A 24,462-nucleotide genomic window follows, 5' to 3' on the forward strand; every position below is an offset into this window, starting at 1 on the left:
CTGTAATACTTAATAATTAGAAGCCAACATTCATCACAATTTCAAAATATCTTTGATATAAAAACTCTAACTGAAATTATCACATTAAATGCTCAATTTCTTTGCAACCAGTGCATCCAAATAAATATTCGTCCTTACCTTTTCTAAACTGAAAATCATTTTCGAAGAAGATACTAATTAACAGGACCCACCACGAGGAAGTAATTACCCAAGGGACCCAACAGAAACACAATTATTATATTAAATAATTTTTTATATAAATCAAAATTTTATTCATTATACCATGAAATAATTGATGTAATAAATTTTCTCTATTTTTACTAAATTTAATGTTCATAACCATGAAAAATCAGGTTTACCTATGGTCATGGACTGAAAACAGCTATAGCAAAGGTGCAATTATTACGTTAAATAATTTTTTAAATAAATCAAAATGTTAGTCAACATTTGGCTATTATAATACCACGAAATAATTGATATAATAAATTTTCTCTGTTTACACAAAATTTATAGCTCTGTTTACGTGTAATAACAATTGTCACTCAATAACACATTGCTGTCCCACGTTATTTTCTCTATGATTTCTGTATTTAAACAGGATTTAATGCTAAAGCAACACTCGCATGCTACAGTCCAACCTAATCTACAGAAACTGATCTAAATTTTTAAACAATCGTCAGAAGAATAATTGCGCAGCGAAAGGGTTAAGGTAAATCAATCATCATCGCAGAATTTTATTCGTATACGAATCGAACGGACGTGTGGGAAAATTCGCAACAATGGCGTAACTGTTTCGATCGAAAGATTTTCGCACGACGAGCATTCGAATTCGTCGCTGCAACTCTCGAGCGCTCCCGGGCACGCTTAATCGCGTATTGAAAAATATATCGCGGCGCGAAATCGCGACGAGGCGGATTGGAGTTTCCACATTGGAAACCGGCCGACCGTGCGGATCGAATGTCCGCTCCGATGGACGTGCGTAATTGAACGACTCGATGGCCGATCGAGGTGACATCCAGAAAGCGCGCGCGTCCGCTTGAAATTCATACCTCGCGTCCGGCTGATCCTGCGATTTCAATAAACACACCCTGTCATCCTGCTGGGATTTCTCTTAAAATGTTCGATCGCCCCTTTGTGAGAACAATTTCTTCTTCTTCCTCTTCTGGAATCGATTTTGTACCCTTAAGTCAGGGATACAGAATAGATGAAGATGGAAGTGTAACACAGAGAATATTGAAAACTTCGATGTACAAAATCTGCTATCTCCATTTTTGGCCATTAAATGGTAAATAGTAATTCGCTAATTATTGGCATAAATTATTGGCGTTGGTTATGTCGCGAATAAAGAAGAGATAAAGATGGAAGTGTAACACAGTGAATATTGAAAACTTCGATGTATAAAATCTGCTATCTCCATTTCTGGCCATTAGATGGTAATAACACAGTGAATATTGAAAAAACTTCGATGTATAAAATCTGCTATCTCCATTTCTGGCCATTAGATGGTAAATAGAAATTTGCCAATTATTTGGTATAAATTATTGTCGTTGGTTAAGTCAGAGATACAGAAGAGATGAAGGTGGAAGTGTAATATAGTTGAGTGAATATTGGAAGTTAGTTTAAATGTGATTTTGTGAAAGTTCTATTTATGCACGCCTTTCTTCTTCTGTCTTTTGTAGAATCGATTTTTTGCCCTTAGTCAGGGATAAAGAAGAGATGAAGATGGAAGTGTAACGCAGTGAATATTGAAAACTTCGATGTATAAAATCTGCTATCTCCATTTCTGGCCATTAGATGGTAAATAGAAATTTGCCAATTATTTGGTATAAATTATTGTCGTTGGTTAAGTCAGAGATACAGAAGAGATGAAGGTGGAAGTGTAATATAGTTGAGTGAATATTGGAAGTTAGTTTAAATGTGATTTTGTGAAAGTTCTATTTATGCACGCCTTTCTTCTTCTTCCTCCTCTGGAATCGATTTTTTGCCCTTAGTCAGGGATAAAGAAGAGATGAAGATGGAAGTGTAACGCAGTGAATATTGAAAACTTCGATGTACAAAATCTGCTATCTCCATTTTTGGCCATTAAATGGTAAATAGTAATTTGCCAATTATTTGGTATAAAGTATTGTCGTTGGTTAAGTCAGAGATAAAGAAGAGATGAAGGTGGAAGTGTAACGGGATGAATACTGAAGATTTTGCAAAAATCTGTTGTTTCCATTTTCGACCATTAAATGGTAATTGGTTCATTATTGGACTCTAAATCAGTCATCTCAGACAATAAATAAAAAAAAAAAAATTCATTTACAAAAGAAACATATTTATAAGACTTGTAAGTATAACAAACAATAAATAAAATAGGGAAAACTGAATTTCTGAATTTTAGACAAGGTTTGTCTATTTCCTTATTGTTTTAAGAACAAATATCATTACATGAAACATTGTTCATTTTCGAGTCTTCAAGAATTAATTGCACACGTTTGGAATATTTATTTATGCTAACGTTGTAATTATCGGCGGGATACCGTTGGGTACACATTTATCAATTATAATGATCTGTATATTTATGTATTAAATTTCATTCAATTTTCTTTCAATATTCGATATTTAGTACGCAGTTTACGTCATATTTAAATCATCACGTAGGTGTACATGTAACATTACTTTTAATTGAAGCAATTTCACAATGCAAATCCAAGGACATAGGTGTATAAACATCGACCATCCTTTTAATTAATATTGTCTTTAATATCTGCTGAATTTCAATTTCTATACAATTACAGAAAGTTTCAAACTATCTCCACCCTGTATCATATTTGCATATGTATCATGTTAGTCTACGTCCAATATTTACAATCAGTAAACAATGCTCGTGCACATAACGTGACTCGAATAATTTAATTGATATTTTGAACACGTTCTAACTATCAAATTCAAAATAAATTTAACAAAGATTACTCCTAATAAGCTGCTCTCTAACCATGTCTAAAAGCTAACAAATTTTGAACACATACTAACTATCGAATTTAAAATAAAATAAAATAAATTTAATAAACACAGTGAATTGACTAAATCGTTAGAAAGACGACCATTCTCCATCACAACACTATTTTCTCATTCGAATGGTTCGTTACTATTCAAAGCAAAATCAATATTTCCTACAATTGGGGTAGGTCAAGAAAAATACGTCTGCGAAGAAAATAAAACTTCCGCTTGGAAGTGTGATCAAGGAAACGTGGCCTGATAACGTGAAAATCGACGAATAATGCAAATAACTCGTGACGGTGGACCCAGTGATTCATTGTTTTCGCGAGATGCGCACCTGAAGCGGCCAGAAGATAATTGGCCGCGTATCTATTCCTGTCAGTCTCGATCCATCTTCTTTACGAGGTCGTTCGTCACCGGTTATTCATTGGCGGTGCTTCGTTTCGTTTCACGAGACGTCAAACTAAGACGACTCGTTCGAAATTTCATCCGACGATTATCGAAATGTTCGAGCGTGAGATTAAGGTCCAAGCAGATTTTCGAATCGGATTCTTATTATTGTCTGCGGGACCATTGAATGTCGAGGGATTGTAAATTCCCGATAAGTGATCGTAGAAACTCGGAAGCCCCGAGTTTCCAAGTTAAATTGAAGTTCGATGTATGAGGTCGGAATCTATTGGGTCGCATTGTTTGGTTGCTTGGCGAGCTTCGATTTCGATTCAGTGTTTTACGAAAGATTCTCTGTGCTGATATTGCATTTCGAACGAGACGGAGTTTCGATTTCCTCTAATCTCCTATAACCATTCCGAAATCTTCCAAAGATCATCAGTTTCCGATAAAAAAGAAAAAAAAGTAGCAACGTACGTGTGCTAAATTCATTCTTAACTCGTACAAGGGAAATTTCGCGTCAGCTGCACCAACTTCTATCTATAAATCACCTAAAACTTCCTACTCAAACTTCGTTGTACTCCTAACAACTATTAATTACACTGCATTAATCATAGCAATAAACCATATCTTCGATCCGTTTTCCCGGTACAACCAGGTAATACGCAACGGCCATGAACGTTCCGGTAGCCGCGGACAGAAAGTAGGTATTCCACGGGAAAAATCGAAGAAAACCACTAGCTACATCGAAGGCCAGTGGGATGAGTGGTTAATGGACCAGCCTTTGGTGGTCAAGAGCTGGCTCCAATCAAACGGCCGTGAAAAAGGGGTAGCGAGTGCAGATAGAAAGAGAGAGAGAGAGAGAGAGAGGAGGGGAAAGACAGAGGAGGGTGCTGTGCAAAAGTTAATCGTCCGCGGGGTGACATTTGAAGAGGAAAACGGTGCACGAGAGCGAAGGGAAATAGACGTGGGGAAGAGGGCGAATCACGTAAAATGGAAGTGCGAGTTCCAGAGGTGGGAGAGACGTGTCGCTTGGTACAGGAGAGAGAGGGAGAGAGAGGGTGGAAAAGAGGGAGAAAGGGAGTGGGTGTCGCGAAGGGTGACGAGAGAGAAACGTTCGTGCGAGAAAGAGAGAGAAAGAGAGGGTGAAAGCTGCATTGCAGTACCCGACCCTGGCTAACAGAAGCGCCATCCATTGGTCCGTCCGTGTGATTCCGGGATCGTTCGGCAAGTAATTGGTTCTCTTTGAGCCACGAAAGAAACGCGAAGGCAGCCCTATCACGCTCTATCGCACTCTGCTCTTCAGTTGTTCACGGCCACGAGGGAGCGCCCGTTCACTGGTTAACAGGTTGACTGTTGTTGCGTGAAGCATGAGCTGCTGTCGTGGTATTGTGGTTTATTATGCTCCACGCGACCAGCGTAGACAAGTTCGATTACGCGGAGACGCGTACTAGGCAAAGACGAGCAGTTGGTTTGCGCGAGAAATGTGGGTCGGATTGGGTCATATCCTCATAAGTCCACTTTTTCTAACACAATCCTATTGTCATTATTGGCCGAATAATATCGACGAATAGGATCATATAAAATTGCAGGAGAGTCAGGCAGTGCGCTGATCTTCTCAACTCTGAGTAATACATTTCTCGATTCATTTCTGATGGTCACTTAGTTGAGATGAAGGTGAAGTATACGAACCTATTTATGGCTAAGGATTACGAAGACTGAAAGAAAAGGCGAAAACCTCGATCAGAGCCGCTCAAGTAGGCCTGTTTCGGGCAAGCATGCCCGTCGTTGCCCACGGGCAGTGCTGCGGGCAAAACTAGGGATAAGTGACGTCGGCAGTCATTAAAGCGTTTAATAACGATTGTAATGGGAGTGTAGATTTTATCTTTGAAGTACACTTCTTATTCTTAGGCCAGACGATCATTAATTACATTCATACATTGCCCCATCACAGGATATTGCTTGGGTGCTCGAGCTACTTAGTTTGACTACTGCCCTACGGGCAACTTGCTGAGCGGTTCTGACAAAGAGAGGCTCCGAGGTGTTACACTGACTTCTTGATAAGCTTTCGCGCGATGATGGAGCTTCAAATACTGAAGCTAATTGTACCCACTTTTGAGGAAGACATTTAATAGTTTGCTAAATATTGCGAGCCTAGTTTTTTCTCAGAATGACGTGTCCAAGTCCTTGCCTTGCAGAATACGCTCGAACCAAAGTCCATCTAATATTTTCTACAGCTGAATGTTAGAAAATATTGTACAATTTCGAGATTCATAACGGGACCTCGGTTGGTGTATGCGAATCAACAACTGTCGCTGGAATGGGATCGAAACGTGGTTGGTAGGGGATTTTGATGTATGATGATGGTATGTAAATAATTGAGAGGATAGGATGCAATGATCGAGGTATGGTTGCAGTTTGTTGCACAACATGTGACGGGTGATTTAATTTGGAATTGGATGGGAATGTATTTGGCAGGGTGTTGCTATTTGTTACGATTTGCTTCGAAATTATTTGCGGACATGGGGATGATCGTATTGATTGCTAATCGTACAATTAGTGGCTAATGAGTCATTAGTTACATTAGTGTATGTCCCATCGTATTTGTTTAATTGAAATTTAGTGCTGGAAGGTTTTAATCAATTCTTTGGGAGAAAATGATACTAATTCGAACTTGACACTACTTGATTTTAAACTCAATTGCAATAATACACAAGTTGATCATGTTAATATGCACGGTATTTTCTAATATTACGTGGAATGCACTACAGTGGTAGATGGGGTTTGCAAAAACAATGAAAAATTTGCTATTAAAGTAACGTCTATGTAGCAAATAGCTGTCCAAATTTTCAATAATTTCCAATATCCACTAGTTCAAGAAAATTTCACCATTACACCCATGTGTCGCTTAGTTCTTTAATGGCAGGCAATTTCCATGGTGGAATCGTGGGACGATCGTTCACCAGGAAAAGTGGAGGGTGCATCGAAGTTCGCGTCACAGGTTCACGGGACTCGTTACTTTTTCAGGCAAATTTATTCATTGCCGACGAGAGGAGAGACACGGGGCAACCTTCTCCTACCGGATGAGAGCGATTCTAATTTTGTGAAAGACGCGTCAAGGGCAGCAAGAAACTTTTCCAGCTTTCTCTCTTCCCCTCCTTTTCTCCATTCGTCGCGAGCCTATAAAATATCTTATCGCGAACGTCTCGCGGAACTCCGCCGCGACTGCAAGAATAATTTGTATTCCCGACGTTCTTTTCTTCGTCGAATTAACTCGAAGCTTCCGCCATGAAATATTAAATTCCTTCGAGAATGCTCGCTCTTCGTGCGGATATACATTTTCTGCGACTCTTTCGACCAGTCTGTGCAACGATGTTTCTCCAATGCTCGATTCTGAAGTGTCGTATCGATTTTAATACTAATGATTCCGCTGGTCCGCTGTTTCAGCGTTTCTAATATTTCACGAGAATAGGAGGATATTTAATTGTAAGGAGATTTGAAAGATTGATGCACTAAATTTGAAATCAAATTCGTGGAGTCTAAGGGTTGGGGAGGTGAATGAAATTCAAGCAGTTTGAAAAATGTAACTTATTGAAAGACTCGGAATTTTGAAGTTTCGCTACTGATATCAGGCGAACCACTGGATTTTCAGTTTCCTTCGAGATAAAATACAAATTTTCATGCTTACAGTGTATGACATAAAAGAAAAGGAAGATATACTGCTGAATCTTGTTAAAAAGCAATAGAAAAGTAAACTGATCATATTATTTCCAATACAAATATAATATGAAATAAATAAATTGTACATATAATATTTTTAAATAAAAATGAATATATCTTCTATTCAAAAATTTAAAAAAATACCATTTTACTAATAATTGAGCGAATTATTAATGTCTTCCATCTACAAAAAGCAACCAACCTTTACAAGTTTAAATAAATCATTTATGATAAATACTCCGTTAACACAAATATTAAATAACTACAATATTAAAATCTTCTATCCACAAAATGCAACCATTTACAAATTTACAATAAATCCATATATAATCAGTACGCAATAATTAAAAAATTCACAATAAATCCTCAATTAACACAAACATCAATTATCCACAATATATTATATATCTCCACACCAAACTTCGAATTCGTTTAATTCACTTCACCGAAAAACCCGGAACACAAGAATAAATATCGTACCATTGGCAAGAAACTGAAAGAAACCTCGTTTCTTTTCGCAAAATCGTCCCCGGTTACGCGCCATCGCACAGTTAGCGAAACGTTCTAGTTCTATAGCGAACGAAATGGCGTTTCGAGAACGTCCTGGCTTCCCGGAGAACCTATTAAATTTCCCAATGAGTTTCTCCGCGCTTGTAACTACTAAGTACGTGTCCTTTTGAGCGTGCGAGATCTTCGCGGGTTCCGCCCCGTTGGTAACGGTTCTCCATTAATCAAAAGAATCCGCCGTTCTGTGAAATTACCTTCGCTCGAAAATTTCATTTATACCCGGCGTGGTAATAATGTCCGGGGCTGGTTCGACGCGATGCGACACTCGTTTTTATACCGATCCGCCCTGCTAATCTCGTCGCTAGCGGCCATTAATTCGCACGTCGAAGGCGATGCATTTCCGCCAGCCTGGAACGCCTCGCCCCGCCGTCGAATTCAAACTTTAACAGGCACTTTGTTGGCGGAAAAAACGCCAAGGTTTCGAGCTTGTGTAAAAAGCTCGGTGAATCAGCGAGGAAGATAATTATTCGATTTGTTCGATGAGAGATTTATCGTTGCAATTGAGACGAGAGATTTTTACCGTCTGATATTAGACGAATGGAGAGGAGCAGGTTTTCCTAATCTTACTATTGCGTGATAGTTGAAATAAGATTTTATGGAATAATCTGGTACACTTCTGTTCAGATATAATTTTAATATTAACTTCGTTAAGAAAGGAGCAAGGAGAGAAAGAATTTTAAAGAATAAACACTGGAATTTAATATTTCTTTAGTAATATCATCTATTGGAATTTAATATTACTCTACTAATATCAAATTTATTATCGAAGAGGAGCAGATATACCGGGTGAACCGCGTAACGTCATCCCTTAAATTATTCTATTATCAGCGGACCGATCGAAATTTTTTTCTGGTTGCACAGTGACTATAGTACACTTTTTATCAATTTTTATAATATGTAGGAACCGACGACGGAAAAATATCGAAGGGACCCCAACGGGAATCGAACCCTGGACCTTCGGCTTAGCAAGCCAAGGCTCCGCGTGCTACGCCAACCACTCCCTCTCGATTCTCCCCCAGAAATTTCCCATTTTTTGGGTATGGAGGCCCCGATACTACAAATATAGTAATATGTATATTATTATCAATTTTAATTTTTCTCAACTTCCATGGTCACCTTCAGTTTTTTTAAATACAAGTGTAGATGTCACTGGAAGAAGTATTTATTAACAACTAAATGGCGCCAGTTTGACCATTATTTCAACACCCACAACAAAATTACAGATTCATCGGTAAAAGCTGAAGCTGGCCTTGAAGAAAACAAAATTCAATCGGTACACTAATTGTACGATAATTCAACGCGATAGCGTTTCGCAGTTCACCCGGTATATCCAACGTTCCCGAAACAGAAAATTCATATAACTGTAAATTACGCATGCACGATTTTATAATCAGATTTCGCAGACAAAAGGCGATATTTCAGAAGGTGCCTAAATTTAATTTAGCCAGCACGGTTATCGGTTGGTGGTGCGAGAACTTCGGCGCACCGGAAACGTAGCCTCGAATTCGAGCGGTCCGCAGCTTCCGCTTAATCGGCAGAACCCCGGCTCGACGTCACCCTATCGACCACCGTAGAAATACACCGCGAGAGCGGCCTGAATGGAGCTCGCAATTTAATCGAACAGAGGCCGGTCGAGTTTAAATCGAAGCCAGTCGTATCTCGTTCCTCCCGTGCCAATTGCCTTTCCCACCTTCCAACTTTTACACCTTCGCTGATGGTATAACGAAACCCCTCTTTTTCCGTCGCCCTCTGTTAACCTTCTCCGCTTCTCCTTTCCTTTTCCATTGCTCCATCTCTTTCACTGTGAATCGCGTCTTTGCACGTTATTTTCGATATGGTTTCTTTGGGATCTTGTGATTTTTGAGTTACCTCTTCTTTTTCTACTGTGAGCTTGTTAATTGACGGTGCGTAATTTTTCATTTTGTGCAAAAGTTTTAGTTATGGATATCTATGTATATTTCTTTTAATAAGGAAAGAGAACTCTGATATATTTTGAGAGAAGTCTACTTAATTTCCGAGTTTTGTGTAAGTTCGAATGAAATAAAAATTATTTCAGATCTCTGCTTCAGATTCAGTGTGCTTGTGTAATTATTTCTGTGGTAATTCAATATTCTACATTTTTAATATCGACATTCCACAGGATCATTTCACCCTCGTATTTTGTTACCAGTTAAATGTTAATTAAGCCCTATTTACTACAATTTTTTTTTTGTTTCATATACTTATCCACCGCGTCTTCTTTAAAAATTCTCCCGTGGACGATCGATACTTTTATATATTTCTACCTGTTTCTACCGCGAATCGTCTGCCTTTTCAGCCGTTCGTCTCTCGTTCCCCCGTTTCTAGAAGTGGCTGCTCGTTAGAGATTCATCCGAAAGTGGCCTTCTCCTCCTCTAACCAGAGATGAGACCGGGATTCAATTTATTATTCGCTAAGATCATCCCCTTTCCAGCGAGTAAGGTCGAGGAAACTGAGAGTGGAGATTCGATGTTTGGACTCTAGTTATGTTAACTAGAAAAGGCTAAAAAATCGACATACTCTTTACTCACATTTGACAATCGAACCTAGACAAACTAGTCGAAACCATCTTCTAAAGAAGCAATTATACAAACTCATATGGACTTCCATATTCAGAAAACAATACTAAAAAGATACACAGAGAAAAGTATTAAAAAAAAGAACTACCAGCTCCAAAACGCTTCTTAACCCTCGTACGACGAACGCAGGGTCATTAGGAAGACGGCTGGAAAGGACTGTTCATTAGTTTATGACTCTTTACTGGCCCGTGGGCTTCGCGACCGGACAGTTATCAAACTTCCTTCAGAAACCAATTTTTTTTTCAGGAACCTCCTCTTAGGCTTCCACAGGATGGCTCAGTGTTCAGGAGTTCCAGAGTTAATAAGGAAACAAAGAATCTTTTTCTCGCTTGTACACCTGTGAAATCGACCAGAGAAGAAGAGTAAGCACCAAAAGCGACAAGATGCGGATCGAGCAGGATCTCACGGGCCGACGAAGGAATTCCACGAGCCACGAATTCGTTGGGGTGGAAGGCGCGTGTAAACGCCGCCACGAAGATATTCGGCTCGTTGGCGAAACAAAGAATCTGGGTCAGCGGTGGATATTGTTAATCCGTGGTCGGCTGAACGGTGATTAACGTCGACGTCTGCCGGCCGATTCGCACGCGAACTGCTTGCACGGATTTCGAAGTTTCGCCACGGGGATTCCCCGGTGGCCTCCGTTGAATTATGCCCCCGTTCCGGATACGCTCGACGGAGGCCAGGATCGATCCAGCCCTCTGTTTACGCGCGACTCGAACCACCCCAAAACGACACACTGCACGGAGTAGTGAATGGGAAATTAATGTAGCGAAAAATGCGAATTTTCTATCGTATCTGACGAATTTTTTTACACTGCACATGGTAAACATCGAGGCTACTTTGTGAACGTTTGATAAAGAATCTGGGGTAATTTAGTAGTTGGACACAAGTAAGGGATGGTTTGTAAAGTTTCGTTTTGGAAACAGTGAGTATGATAGTGTTTGATGATAAAGTGTCATAGGTGAACCTTTGTCTTCCTTTCATATGGAATTGTATTTTTAAATATTTGTGGGGTAATTTTTGAAAGGACGGTTTGTGAAGCTTTGGAGAAGAAAGGTATGAAAGTGTTTGATGATGAAGTGTGATAGGCAAATCATTGTATTTCTTTCATATTGAATTATATTTTGCTCTTCTTAGATTTTATCATTTTTCAGGGTGTTTGGAAATATTTAAAACTCCACAGGATTTTTATCTTCTAAGCAAAGTTGGAATGTCCTATGCACTTTGCAGGACTCTAGAAACGGTATAATTTATTTGTCCTAATTGTTTTGCACATGGTTTTGTCATACTAGCTTTTATCTCATTTTTCTTGGGTATTCAAAAATGTTAATCAGAAGCATCTTTAATTAAGTTAACGAAGGCAGTATGGTTATTAAAAAGGAATGTATTTGAGAGACGAAGAATATTAAATGTGCTTCACTATATTGCTTTTAGGCATATGTAATGGAATTTTGTATTTTATAACATTTTGCCAAAAGTAGTACAGTACTTGATTTATTTTTGTTGAAGGAGATTTACGAAAATACAATTTTTTCTAAAATCACATTTCTTTTCTTCTAAAAAAGGTATCCTAAATTTTTTCAAGTTAAACTTATCATGTACCAATTAATTTATCTTAATCCCCATTTATCGAAGCTTCGATATTACAATCTAGCTAAGATTCCATAATCTAACTCCACGAGAAACAAATTATCCTCAGCTTTTCCGTTCTACAACCCCCATCCCCTCATCAATTAAACTCCCAGCCACTCGATTACAATTCCCAATCAAAGATTTCGTTTAGCTACCGCCCCCGCAATTCTCCCTTGTTCCTCATTCCTATTAATCTTCCAGAATTTATTCCACGACCACCTTAAATCATCCTACCTCGAACTACCCAAACCCCATCAATAAAGTATAACTTTATATAAGGGAGTCTTTTAATATAAAACTTCGGAGGGTATTTAATTTAGAAAATCTTCCAATTTACCCAACGAAATTTCGATACTTCACGTTTTAACATGATAGCTGTACCAAACTTTATATTACCAACAGTAAAGCATACAATACAGACACATTGTTCACCTCAATTATCTGATCACACAGCGAAATGAACAAGATCAATTTCTCTGCAAAATGAATACTACAATTCATCGTCTATTCCTTTGAGATCAACAGAATTTAAAAAATCAGGTACACTATATTACCGGCGCTCATAAATATTAGGACACTAGGACATTACATTTCTTTAGCAGATTTAGTATTGTATATCAGCAAATATAATTGCAGGCTGAATAATTTTCTAAGATCTTAAAAATTTTGTGTTTAGATTTATTTCATACTGAGCAAGCCCAATTGATACCTGCTCTATTTTGACAAAATTTTGCAATTAGCTGGAGAATCCTAAAATATTAGCCACACATATTTTTTCAGCTATATTCATATTTAGGAGACGAAATAACCCTCCAAACTTGGGGTCGAGGAAACTATTAACTAGAAAATCTCGAAAACGAATATTTATGAACAACACTGTACTTAAAAAGAAACTTATGTATCCCGGAAATATGTGCAAAAATATATACCTAAATTTGGAAAAACCTCCTCTTAATAATTTCCGAATAAATATATCCCGACTGTCTCAACCCCAGAAGATCTCCTTGAATCTTCATTCTCTCTAACCTCCGTATGAATAACTTGTAAAGTTTGAAAGCGTTACTCGCGTTAAGAGGGGCAGGCGATGGCGTCGCGTTCGCCCCGTAATTTCTGCCGCGGTATCGGTCGCGGCAAGAACTCGGAAAACGCGAGCACGCCGGCGAGAAAGTCGCGAACAATGCAGCACGGGCACGCGAGCCCGCTCGAGAATAGGGTCGAGCGGCAGCTTGGACGAAAGTAATGCCTGCAACGTGGTTTCCATGCCGGGGACACGTCGAAAGCACCGTCTCGAATAGCTGGCGAAGCGATCGTGCTGCCGGAATTGAGAACGACCGCTCGATCGCCCCTGCTGCACCCCACAGCCGAGCCTCGTTTCCTCACGAACACTTATTTACTTATTTATGCACTTATTTACGGGTATAAAAATACACAGGGTGGTTGAATTGTAACCTTCTTTCTTCTTCATGGCGCATAATACACATTAACCCCTTAAACTATGATTTCTTTTCTGACTATGCATCTAAGCGTCAGCCATTTTCTGTTTTACTACTGTATCAGGAAACAGAAACTAATCTGTCACGGATTAATTACATTTAGCAATCCTCAGTCTTGCAAATTCAAGCGAAAATTAGGATTACGATTAATTTTTCTTACTAATACAACTATTTTTCTCACATCTTCGCCAGAATCTCTGCCACGATACTTGTTGGTTAATATACATTTTTGTTTTTCAGCTATTTGCCGAATGGAATAGCGTTCCTTGGCCAACAATACGATAACTGCACGTTTATCTGTGGATTATTCTTTCCCTGTGCCCGTAGTTGTACTGTTAGTGTCAAACTGAGGACAACAGGTCTCACGTTTAGCAGTCTCAAGTGGTACAGAATTCTACCAAATGTAAACAAAACTCTAGTTCCAGTCAGATAACAAACGTATTAAATTATGTCGTGTTATGAAAGAGGAGTAAAGAAGAGATAAAATCGACTAACTCCAAATTCTTAATGCTCATCGATAGGAACGATTTCGCACCATTTTTACTATAGCAACGTTTTTACGTTATTTACCAGTTACATCTTACATATTATGTAAAATAGTTCTTCTATGACTACCGTTGTAACGAGAGAGATTCTCGTGGATCCCGATGACGATTCGGGACTTCGGTGCTCTTTTGTCTATGGCGTGAGCAATGCCCCCGCGTGCGGGTGCTAGTGTTTCGTTAGACGGTTAGGGTCTTTGTGCAGACCACGTTGCGACTACACGGGCGCGTCTCTGATATTAACAACAATTACCCTTAATTAGGTGTATGGTACAAAATGGCGCAACTGCGTTATTTGCGTAGGAAAATGATTCTAGCCTTGGGTCATATTTGACCCGGGGTCCACCGTGCGTGCGAGTATCACGCTACACGTTGTTCGAGGATTAGAAGAATCGCCATTCATTGATTTCCAAGTTTCTCACGTACTCAACACCGAGGCTTCAAGCACTGGAAACTATTGCACGATCATAATGTTGCGAATATTCTCAACTAGCCACATCCCAACAATCCCTCTCCCTGCCATCAATTTCCTACTTTTCCGCCCGTTTTACTCGCCCCATAACTGCTTACAAAATCCCTCGCAATCGAGAAACATTCGCGACTCGCAATTTCTATCAGCTAGAATTGCGTCGTAGCCGGGATAGTTAGGTCAGGTGCGACGAAGGAGGAGACGAAGGAGGCGGGGGATCCCTTTGAGAGCAACTCGATTCGAAGTAATTTAGCGGCCTGGCCCTAACTTGCTGAGTGGCGGAGCCTGGAAGTTTCCAGCATTGACGAGGATGAAAGCTCCCTTCTCCCCGCATCTGGAGCACGCGAGAAGCGACATTAATCTATTCCGCATTGGCGATGATGAATTTCTCGGGGGCTAGGCTCCCCGCCGCATAAGCTGTTTCGCGTAAACGACGAAATTGCCTTTGGACGTGGCCAAAAATTAATTAGCCCCTCCTCCCCTCTACCTCGTGAACGCAATGCTTTTCACGAGAGATCCTGGATTGTTAGGCGACGCTGCGAATACTGCAATTTTTGTCTCGTTTCGAGAAGGACAAAGATGTTGGTTTTGGATTGTCGGAAAATTCTATTTTCTTTGTACGATTTATTTAACACGTTGAATGCCACGCCAGATTTACGTGGTGCGCTCAGGGGGCCACAAGAAAATTTTTATTATCCTAAGCACAGTTTTTTAATTCAAAATAGCGTCCAGTTAGCTATAACGTTCGAAATTTTTAGTTGACGATACTCGGTTTATTTTAATTATTCTAAACCGGTCACAGGTGAGTCAGCTGAGGTGGCCAACGTGTTAGCTTATGTGATAAATTTTATTTTACGTTCCAACTGGATTAACAAGCTAGGGTGAAGCTTTTTTGTAAGTTGGCAACAACAGTTTAGGTTAAGTTGATAATAGCAGGTTCGCATAAACGTTCGCTCTCCTTTCGTTTCTTTCTTTTTCGGACACGTATGGTGTGAGTGGCACGTGCGAATTTGTGGATCACGTTTTTTCGAATCCTTTTAAATCCGGTTGTAAAATTAAGTTTAAGCAAGTAAATCTCCTTGTGTCGAGCGGTATGTTCGTCTCAATTTTACTCTAATAGTCTTAGACACGTCAAGACCGATTTAGACTTCAGAGAGTGCACCACCTTGAGACGTCTTAAAATAGACAAAGCTTGGGAATTATTTTCATAGATAACCACTTAATGAAGAATTCCAATTTTTTTCAGGGGATATAAACGCAACTTTCAGCTTCTTTCTCCAATTTTACGTAGTAAAAATATCCTCGGAAAAAATTGAAATTTATTCCATTAAGTAGTTATCTATGAAGAAAATTCCCAAGCTTTACCCTATCTTTAGACTCCTCATGGTGGTGTATCTCGGTAAATTTTACTTGTTAGAACGAAATTAACAGCTTTCATTCATACATCCACTATTTGTACCGTAGATTTTCCTTTTTCTTTGTCACATGAAATCAATTTAACAATCTTTCCCCGACGTGTCAAACAGTAAACCTCATTCCTTCTCTCTTCAACGAAACAGAGACGAGATAAATCTCTTTGTTTCTCGACAATCGAATCGTATACCCGCTTTCCAGGACGTCGTTTCACGTGACTTTGATTTTAATTAAACTTCTCCCGGAAATTCGTCGAAGAATCCACCGGACGTGATCAAGTAGGAATACTTTCGCGGCCGCCGCCGCGACACTATAACCAATACCGTTCACGTGGCACGTGGTGAGAAAGAGAAAGAGAAAAAGAGAGAGAGAGAGAGAGAGAAAGTACAGTTGCAGTTGGTGACAAGTCAGCTCGCAATAAGTCTGCTCTTCGCGAAGAGAATAAACTTTCAAACCGACTCGGAATTCGCCTGTGCGCTTCGTTTCGTTTGCAGCCACGTTGCGTGCTCGACAGCTCTTCGATCTTGTACCCAAGGAAATTCGCACAGGATCTACCACCTCCTCCAAAACTTCTCCTCGTTTTCTTTTCCCCAGTGTTGTTAGAGCATCGTGAATCCTTGTATCGATCGCTCGGGGATTGCTCCGTGGTAAAATCCCTCTTCTCTATTCTTTTCTTCTTTTCACGGAGGTTTAGATAGATAGGTTTATTGGAAATCGAAAGAGGGTAGAGCAATCGTGGTTTCTCGGTATAATTGAAATATGTATGACGTGATGAAAGGAAGAGGCATTTTGGAATATTGAATTTTCCTAAGAAAAATAATGAAGAAGAGTGTAACATTTTAAATATCCAATACAATAATTCTTCTCCCTGCATATTAGAGTCTTTAAAATAATTGAAATACGTATGACGTTATGAAAAGAAGAAGAATTATGTAAAATTGAATTTTCCTAAGAAAAATTGTGGAGAAAGGTGTAACATTTAAAATATCCAGTAGAACGATTTTACTTCCAGAACACTCTAATATAATTTATAACCTTTTTCTACAATTTTCATACGGAACGAGATACTTAAGGATCAAAGATTAATCCTGTGAAGAATGAGAATAGTAAAACGTAAAAATTTAACGTTTCCAATTCACCAGGTGATAAGCTGAAATTGGGAATAAGGATAGAGCAGTTCTTTTTCCTCTGCTCTTTTCGTTGATAACATAGTGACCCAGTGATTCCAGATGGAATTTTCTGGCTGCGGCTACTGGCTACTTTCGTTTGCCCCGGACAAACGAACCTGCTGGGTTAAGGGAGGTTTTTACAGATGAGTTTTGGGATCGCCTTTTTGGGCTGGAAACTCGCTGGGATTTAATTAGAGCGAGCTACAACTGCGACGGACGTGCACGTCCCGTGGGATTTTATTTTCGAAGGATGATTCGAACACTTTTAATGGGATTCACTTTGCGACATCGATGGTGGAAATAATAGAAACGTTTGAATTCTTGTAAATGTTGCAGCGAATACAGCTTTAAAAGTTCGATAAGAAAATAATATTAACACACTACCATAGCACATATGATGCTCTATTTGTTATTTGTTGCTATTAGAAATTTAGAATTTTCGTAAAGGTGATTTATTTATGCTACAAGGTTTATTAATTTCGGCAAATCTTGAATTTAAAGGTGAATAATTTTTTGGTACACAAGATATTTAATAAAAAAATATTCTAGTTTGCTTCTCATCATGAAACTTTACAATCATTCTGATTGTCTCGTTGTCCCATTAACCACGAGTCAGTCTGTTATTTTCACAATTCTAATCAAACAGGGTCAATTTATCTCACCTTATCAACACTAAACTCCCCTAATCCTCAGATCCATCAATGAGATTTCAGCGGTTCCAGGCTTTAAAACAATGCGAACAAACAATAAAAATTCAAATACTCAAAATGTGACAAAAATTCACCTGATTAACATAAATATTAATAATAAAACTTCTTCACTCCAAGCATCTAAAAAATCTGACAGCCCATTCGCACACCTCTCCATCTCCCAAACAACCAAAAACAATCATGGAACCCTCGATAATCCCCTCTGATTCACACCATCAAAAACCCTTTTAACCCTCGCCGAAACCATGTCTATACGAAAAGCCCAAGGAGACCCCATCCGAAATTCCAAGTCGAACAAACAAAGCACCAGGCTTATCGTCACGAAAACTTCCAGCTCATCCATCGGGTTTGCTAACCCAATAATGGCTGGTGAACGTGCACCTTTGATTCGTGGTCGTTCGATTATTTAAGGGCTGTTTTAATTACAAGCCGACAAACGGTGACGAAAGGAAGCGAGGAATTGGCTCTCGGCAAGAAGGAAGGAAGGAAGGAAGGAAAGGGGTTCAGGAGTATCTCGATGGCGGATTAAGAGGTCCCCGCGCGTTAATCCGCGCGGGAGTCGTTTGCCAGGCGTGCCTCGAGCGAAACCTCAGGGCGAACTTGCCGATATCCAGTGGCAAGGATCGGCTGAGAACTTAAGCCAACTTCCATTTAAGCGGCAAGCTCTCTACTCGTCAGCCGACCCGATACCGGATCTGCTTCAGCGGCACGTCGCTGCGGTACCCTTCGCGATCACCGTAATAAGCGGTCGTGTAACGATCGCCTCGATTATCGGCTCATCGTCGATGACAGAACAAGCTTCTTTGCTATTGCGAATCATCTGGTATATGTGTATCGAAATGTTTAGGCATTGGAAGTTTGTTTCTGTTTTGGAAAAGGGGGTAGTTTTGCGTGTGGAGAACACTTTTTGCTGATCGAACAATTCAGAGCTGCAAGTGTAGTGTGTGTCTGTATGCGTGTCGTGTGTATGTGTATACGTGAAACAGAGGAACAACGTTGTCAGAGGTTGCTAAGGACAGAAGAGCGGATTGCGAGCCTCGAGTCGTTCTGGAACCGCGTCCGGCGCAGATTGTAATTTTCTCCGTTTAATAAATTACCCTTACAGAGCATTGAGAATTAAGGAATTTGAATGAACAATTGTTACGAAATATGGCATAATAATAGAATTAATCACCTATTGTACCATTAGACCAGTGCCGATCCGTGGGCCTTCAGAGGGGCAAGGGCGCCCGCCGATGCCCGCGGGCAGAACTGAGGGCAAAGTGATGTACTACGGAGGAACTTAATGCGGAGTGGGGGAAAGACGCTTGTGGAAGGAGTATAGGCCCTTCTTAATGTTACTATACATACATAAATACATCCATACACCCACCGTTGCCTGAGAAGGCGTGGCTTGTTATCCGCCGATTTGTTTACGTCCAGGAAAGGCTAATACACTGCCCGTACGGGCAAAAACTGAACGGTGCTGCATTAGACTAACCCAACTTCATTTTTGTCAAAATTTAGTTATATACAATTACTTTATTGCTCTTTCTTGAGCTTATTAAAGACATAGGGAGCTATTCATGCTACAAAATAATTTAGTACACTGAGAATCAATCAATTTGAACAGACAATTATTAAGAATTATGTCATAATAAATACACTTTATTACCTACGCACTAATTTTTTTGTTTTTAAATTATAGTCTTTAATAGGGAGCTATTTATGCTGCACAAGAAATGAAGAAGATTTAATTGGTTGCAGATTCAGTCTTGTTCTTATGACCTAGATTCGTGTCAATTGTCATATGCAAAAGTAAAATCTACAGTCTACTGTTTTCAATGGAAACATTATTTCGCTGAAAAAATTAGGTTAAGTTCGTATTAAAAGTAGAAAATGGATTCTAATTAAATTCGAGGGATTTTTTCCACCAATTCAAACTGGGACATAATGCAGTAGAGGTAACCCGAAATATTAATACAGTATTTTTTAACAAAAAGAAAAAGTTCTACAGTAAGGGAACAATTAAAAATGCGTTTGAAGAAATTATTGCAAAAATTCAGATTTGTATAATAATAGCCTAAATTCACTTATAATTCGTTCTGTAAAAAAGCCTACTTCGATCAATAAAATTCAGTTTTGACTATGTTATCGAGCTTTAAAGTTTCATTTGTACATCTACCATTTCACGTGTGATGTATTGTCATACAATGCAAGACAGTTACGATACAGTTACAGATTCGGATTTACGAGTAGAGGACCAAACAATTCTACAACGTATGCATCTCAATGATTTTCGTCGAATCTTGACAATGTATGTTCTATTGTTCCACTTCACTACGAATTTTACTTTCTGCAGACCTTTGCAAACAGAAAAGTCAAACATCGATGAGAAACCATATACAGTAGTGCACACATAAGCGTCCGCAATCTGGACCGAATGCGGACGCTTAAGTGGGGAGGTGACTTCTGCGAATTTAACTAAACAAAAGAGAGGAGATGTGTCCGAGTGGGATACCGATACACCAAGTGTCAGTTGTTCACATTCAGGAGTCGATATCGAACTTACTTTGTTTCACTCGGCACACTCGAACTCCACTCCGATGTCCCAAGAATTGCTGGGGATGCGGACGCTTATGTGTGCACTACTGTACGTAGGTAGCAATTTACAGAGAACCTTTTAACCCTTTCGCGTCGTTCTTTTTCGCCCAAAAGGTATACAAGGGTGACCCGTAATCGCCGTTTTATTATCTGTCCGATCTGTCTGGCTGACTTTGCGCATTTTAACGAAAACGCCACGAGAGTCACGTACGGTTATCGCGAGCACATCGGTTACACGCCGCTCGTCTCGTCGTGGACCTCCGTTTAAATAGAGCGTAACGCGTTGGATAATTCAACAGAGAGAGGGTAAATATAGCCGGTGAAGAGGGATGGAAAAACGGTGGCTTCGGATTTAAATAACGAGCAAGATTGACGATCACGCCGTGACCGCTCTTTTTATTTTCTCACGAGCATCGTGCACCGATTTGTCACGATGCAGACTCTGAACGTCTGAATTTTTCGAATTTTCGTAACGAAGAGTGATGCAGGAACTTTTATTCGTTCCCGTAAACCTTTCTTCGGTAAATCTTTCGTCGCAACGTTCGAATTAATCGAGCTTCGTTTTAACAGTGTCAACTGTAAGCGACAATGTTTCGGTCTCGACAAAAGACTCGCGCCGTGCCAGGAAGAGCGAGATGACAGGAAAATTCAATTTTTATTTTATCCTTCCTTTCTGCCCGAAAGAGGCCTTCCTACACAACTTCGACTTTCCTTTCGTTTTTTCTTTAAGTTTATTCTTGCAATTTCTTAGAAATACAAGTGATTAAAAAAAAAATTGATTTTTAAAAACCCTTTCGTAACCGAACTATTTTTTACAGAAATTGTTTATTACAGAATAATTTTTTAAGGAAACTGTTCATTACCCAATGTTCTAAAGAAATTGTTTACTATCTAATTCGTTCACATTGTCTAAATTGAAATTAATTTTTATTCGAGTATTCAGGTATGACATGATTTTTACATTTTGGACCAGTAAAATTTGCACGTGTTTCAACCCTTTCGTTACTGAATGATTTAAAGAAATTGTTTATTATCTAAATTGAAATTAATTTTTATTCCAGTATTCAGGTGTAACATATAGGTCTTTGGTGGTGAGAGGGTTAATTCCCCAATTTCCTTGTGTGCTATGAATGGAGGAATGAACAGAAAGTAGCATAACAACAAAGTTTAAAAACAAGAGTTAATACGATCATTCTCAGAGGAATCCATTAGAGATCACTTGCATCAAGAAAATTCCATTCATTAGCAAAACTTATTTCACGCAAGAAGAGCAAACTTTCTTCGGTGAAAATATTATCCAATCGAAGGTACAAGTTACGCGTGGCAAATATTTGCCGTAACAGGAGCAACAACTTCCTTTGATCAGCGGAAAAGCTGAACGCCGTGAGAAACTGTAGATAAGAAAACATTCGGGAGTGTATTATGGAAATACGAAGATCGCATAATTTCCTTTCAAGACTTCACAGCCTGGTATCGACGTCTCGTCCCTTCTCACGGGTGCAAGCCCTTCCGCGATAACTTTGGAAAGGCCATCGACTCGTTCTATGATACTTCTAAAAGTTCGAACATGAATTCGACGGATCTGGGTTAAACCTAGGTTAGATCCACCTTAGGTATACCTCAGATCCACCTATAATTTGTATTAAACCCACGTTAGATCCAGATTAAATCGTACATTCGGTATAAATCCGACTTACGCTCAGCTTGCGTCTACATAAGGTCGAAATTAATTCTACCTAACGTTCTGTATCTCAAATATTGAGCGATTAAGCGAGTTTCTGTGGCGAGAGCGACGACGTTCCTCCATAGTTATTTTCTGCACCTTATTTTCGATTTACGAACATTTTTCTCCACGTCAATTCGTTTCCCATTTACTCCAATTAACAGTCTCTCAACCCCTAACTTCGGAGGGTGAATTCACCCTCTAAATATGAATATTAACAGCTGAAAAAAATACCTGTTCAACATTATTGGATTCTTTAGACGTATGCCAATTTTCATGAAAATCGGCGTGTATGCTCGTTGGTAAAAAAAATATTTATTCCCAAAGACTTATGTTTATTTATTTCTGAGAAACTTGTATCTTCATTTTATTATAAATAATTGTACAAGAGTTATTCGTATAATGTTGCTAATCGAAACGAGGATTTCCAAGGTACAATAAAAGCTCAGAAAGAATTTCAACAATACGCGAGCAGATTCGATCGTCCCCGTAAAATCAGCTTGAACTTAACCCAAGTCTAAACGTCAACATACATCCGCATAAAGCTCGCCCGATCTCCGCCGCGCGTCGTATGTCAGCCAGGATCAAATCCAGCAAAAGCTTGCCGTCTATTCGCAAAAAAATCGATCCGGTGAACAGATGGTGACCATAAAACGTGGGATCAAAAACGAGGGGGGGGAAAGAAAAGGGGAAATAGGACGGAAAAGACGTTGGAAGGAGGAACAAACGCGTGGTAGCGATTTTCCAGCTTTCGTCTAACTTCCCCCTCTCTCCTACCACCGAGTTCCCCGTTTTTCCTTGCCGCCTTTTAGCGAAACGACAGACTAGTTCTTCTATTTTTCCATTTGCATAGCTTAAGCGATTTGCCCCGCCATTTTTCCATTTACATAGCTTAAACGACCTGTCCCCCTATTTTTCTCCCTTCTCGCGAACTTCCACCGCGACGAAATTCGATTCCACCCTACTTCCTCTTCTTCTTCTTCTTTCACTTTTCACCTGCTCTTCGCGGCGATCAATCGGGAAGTAAAACGGTAGGAAATGCGGCGAGGGCCGCGAAGAATACGAGGCGCGGGAAAAGGAGCAGCGGAAAACGCGAAAATCAATACGTCTGAGCCGTACGGAAACTATTTCCGCGGGCTTTCGTGCCTCGACAAATAACTCCACTTTCCAGGAGAACCGGCATTGTGACCGGGATATATCGTAACTCCGTTTGCAACTGGGACAGTTCCGTTCTCTACACCCTCCTACTCCTCCACGCTACCTCGTGCCGCTACATCGGGAATTCACCCCTACTCGACGAGCCGGCAACCCGTTTCGCGATGAAACACGTTTTATTAACGACAGGATGAGCGAACCTTTTGTACGTTACGGGCTGTTTGGAAGAATTTAACGATAACTGTTGTGGCATGAGGGTTGAAGGGCGGTTCTGTTTGTTGGGACCGGTGAAGGGGTGACTTTCGGTGCCGGGGCGGCTTCACAATCGTTCCCCTGTCAAAGGGTGAATTTCATAAGGTCGGTGTTTTACGATGATAAGCAGAAAATTGTTGGTCTTTCGGGGTATGAATATTGTTCGGAGGATTTGATGTTGGGGAAGTAGAGGGGGATGTGAACCCTTTGCACTTCAGTGGCATTCACATTCTTAACCCTCGTCCGTCCCTCAGTAACACATTGAGCGCCGGCGACCTAAGAGACATTTAAAGCCTGAGCGCCGGCAACGTATCGGCCACTTAAAGCCCAAACGCCGGCCTCATTCGCTTGTTTCTGATCAATGAGTAGCCAAAAAAGTGAATGAGTACCATGACAAGTGAATGCAAATCGATGTGTAAGACACCTATAGCAGCAAAAAAAATTCCACATCATCGTGGGGCCGGCGCTCAAGCGATAGACCCAGAAATCCGCATTATCGCGGGACCGGCGCTCAAGCGATAGACTCAGAATCCCGCGTTTTCACGGGGCCGGCGCTCAATGTGTTAATACGTCCCTCGGTGTTAATTTGGCACTGTCGTGTCCTCAAACACGAAACATTGACGCGACCTGCGGCGCCGGTCTATACCTGCGTATAGAAGCTCGCGAAAGGGACCTTACTTCGGGAAAAGCGCTGATTGGCCCTTTCCTCCAAATCGCAGCTCCGGAAAAATATATGTTAAGGCGTATCCTGTAGCCGGATTTATGGCAGCGAGTCAAGTGGTCGCCGTCGCAGGCAAATATCGCTTTCTCAAAACACCACAAGTGTTTATTGCGTTGCCTGCGACACTTAGCCCCTAGGACCAGCCCCTGCCATAAATCCTCGAGTCTCCGAACGGAAAATAGAAAAGTGGCCCACGACTTTTGCCAACGTCGATGGGCCACTTGACTTTAACAAAGCCTAGAAAAGCGGAGATTCCACAGGATTCTCCGGTCGTTGTTTACCCCACCCTAAGATAACGCGCTAAATGGAGGGAGGTTGCGATGCACCGGAGTAAACTGATTGGTGAT

This window comes from Habropoda laboriosa, unplaced genomic scaffold, assembly GCF_001263275.1.
Source record: "Habropoda laboriosa isolate 0110345459 unplaced genomic scaffold, ASM126327v1 scaffold97, whole genome shotgun sequence".
Classification (NCBI taxonomy): domain Eukaryota; kingdom Metazoa; phylum Arthropoda; class Insecta; order Hymenoptera; family Apidae; genus Habropoda; species Habropoda laboriosa.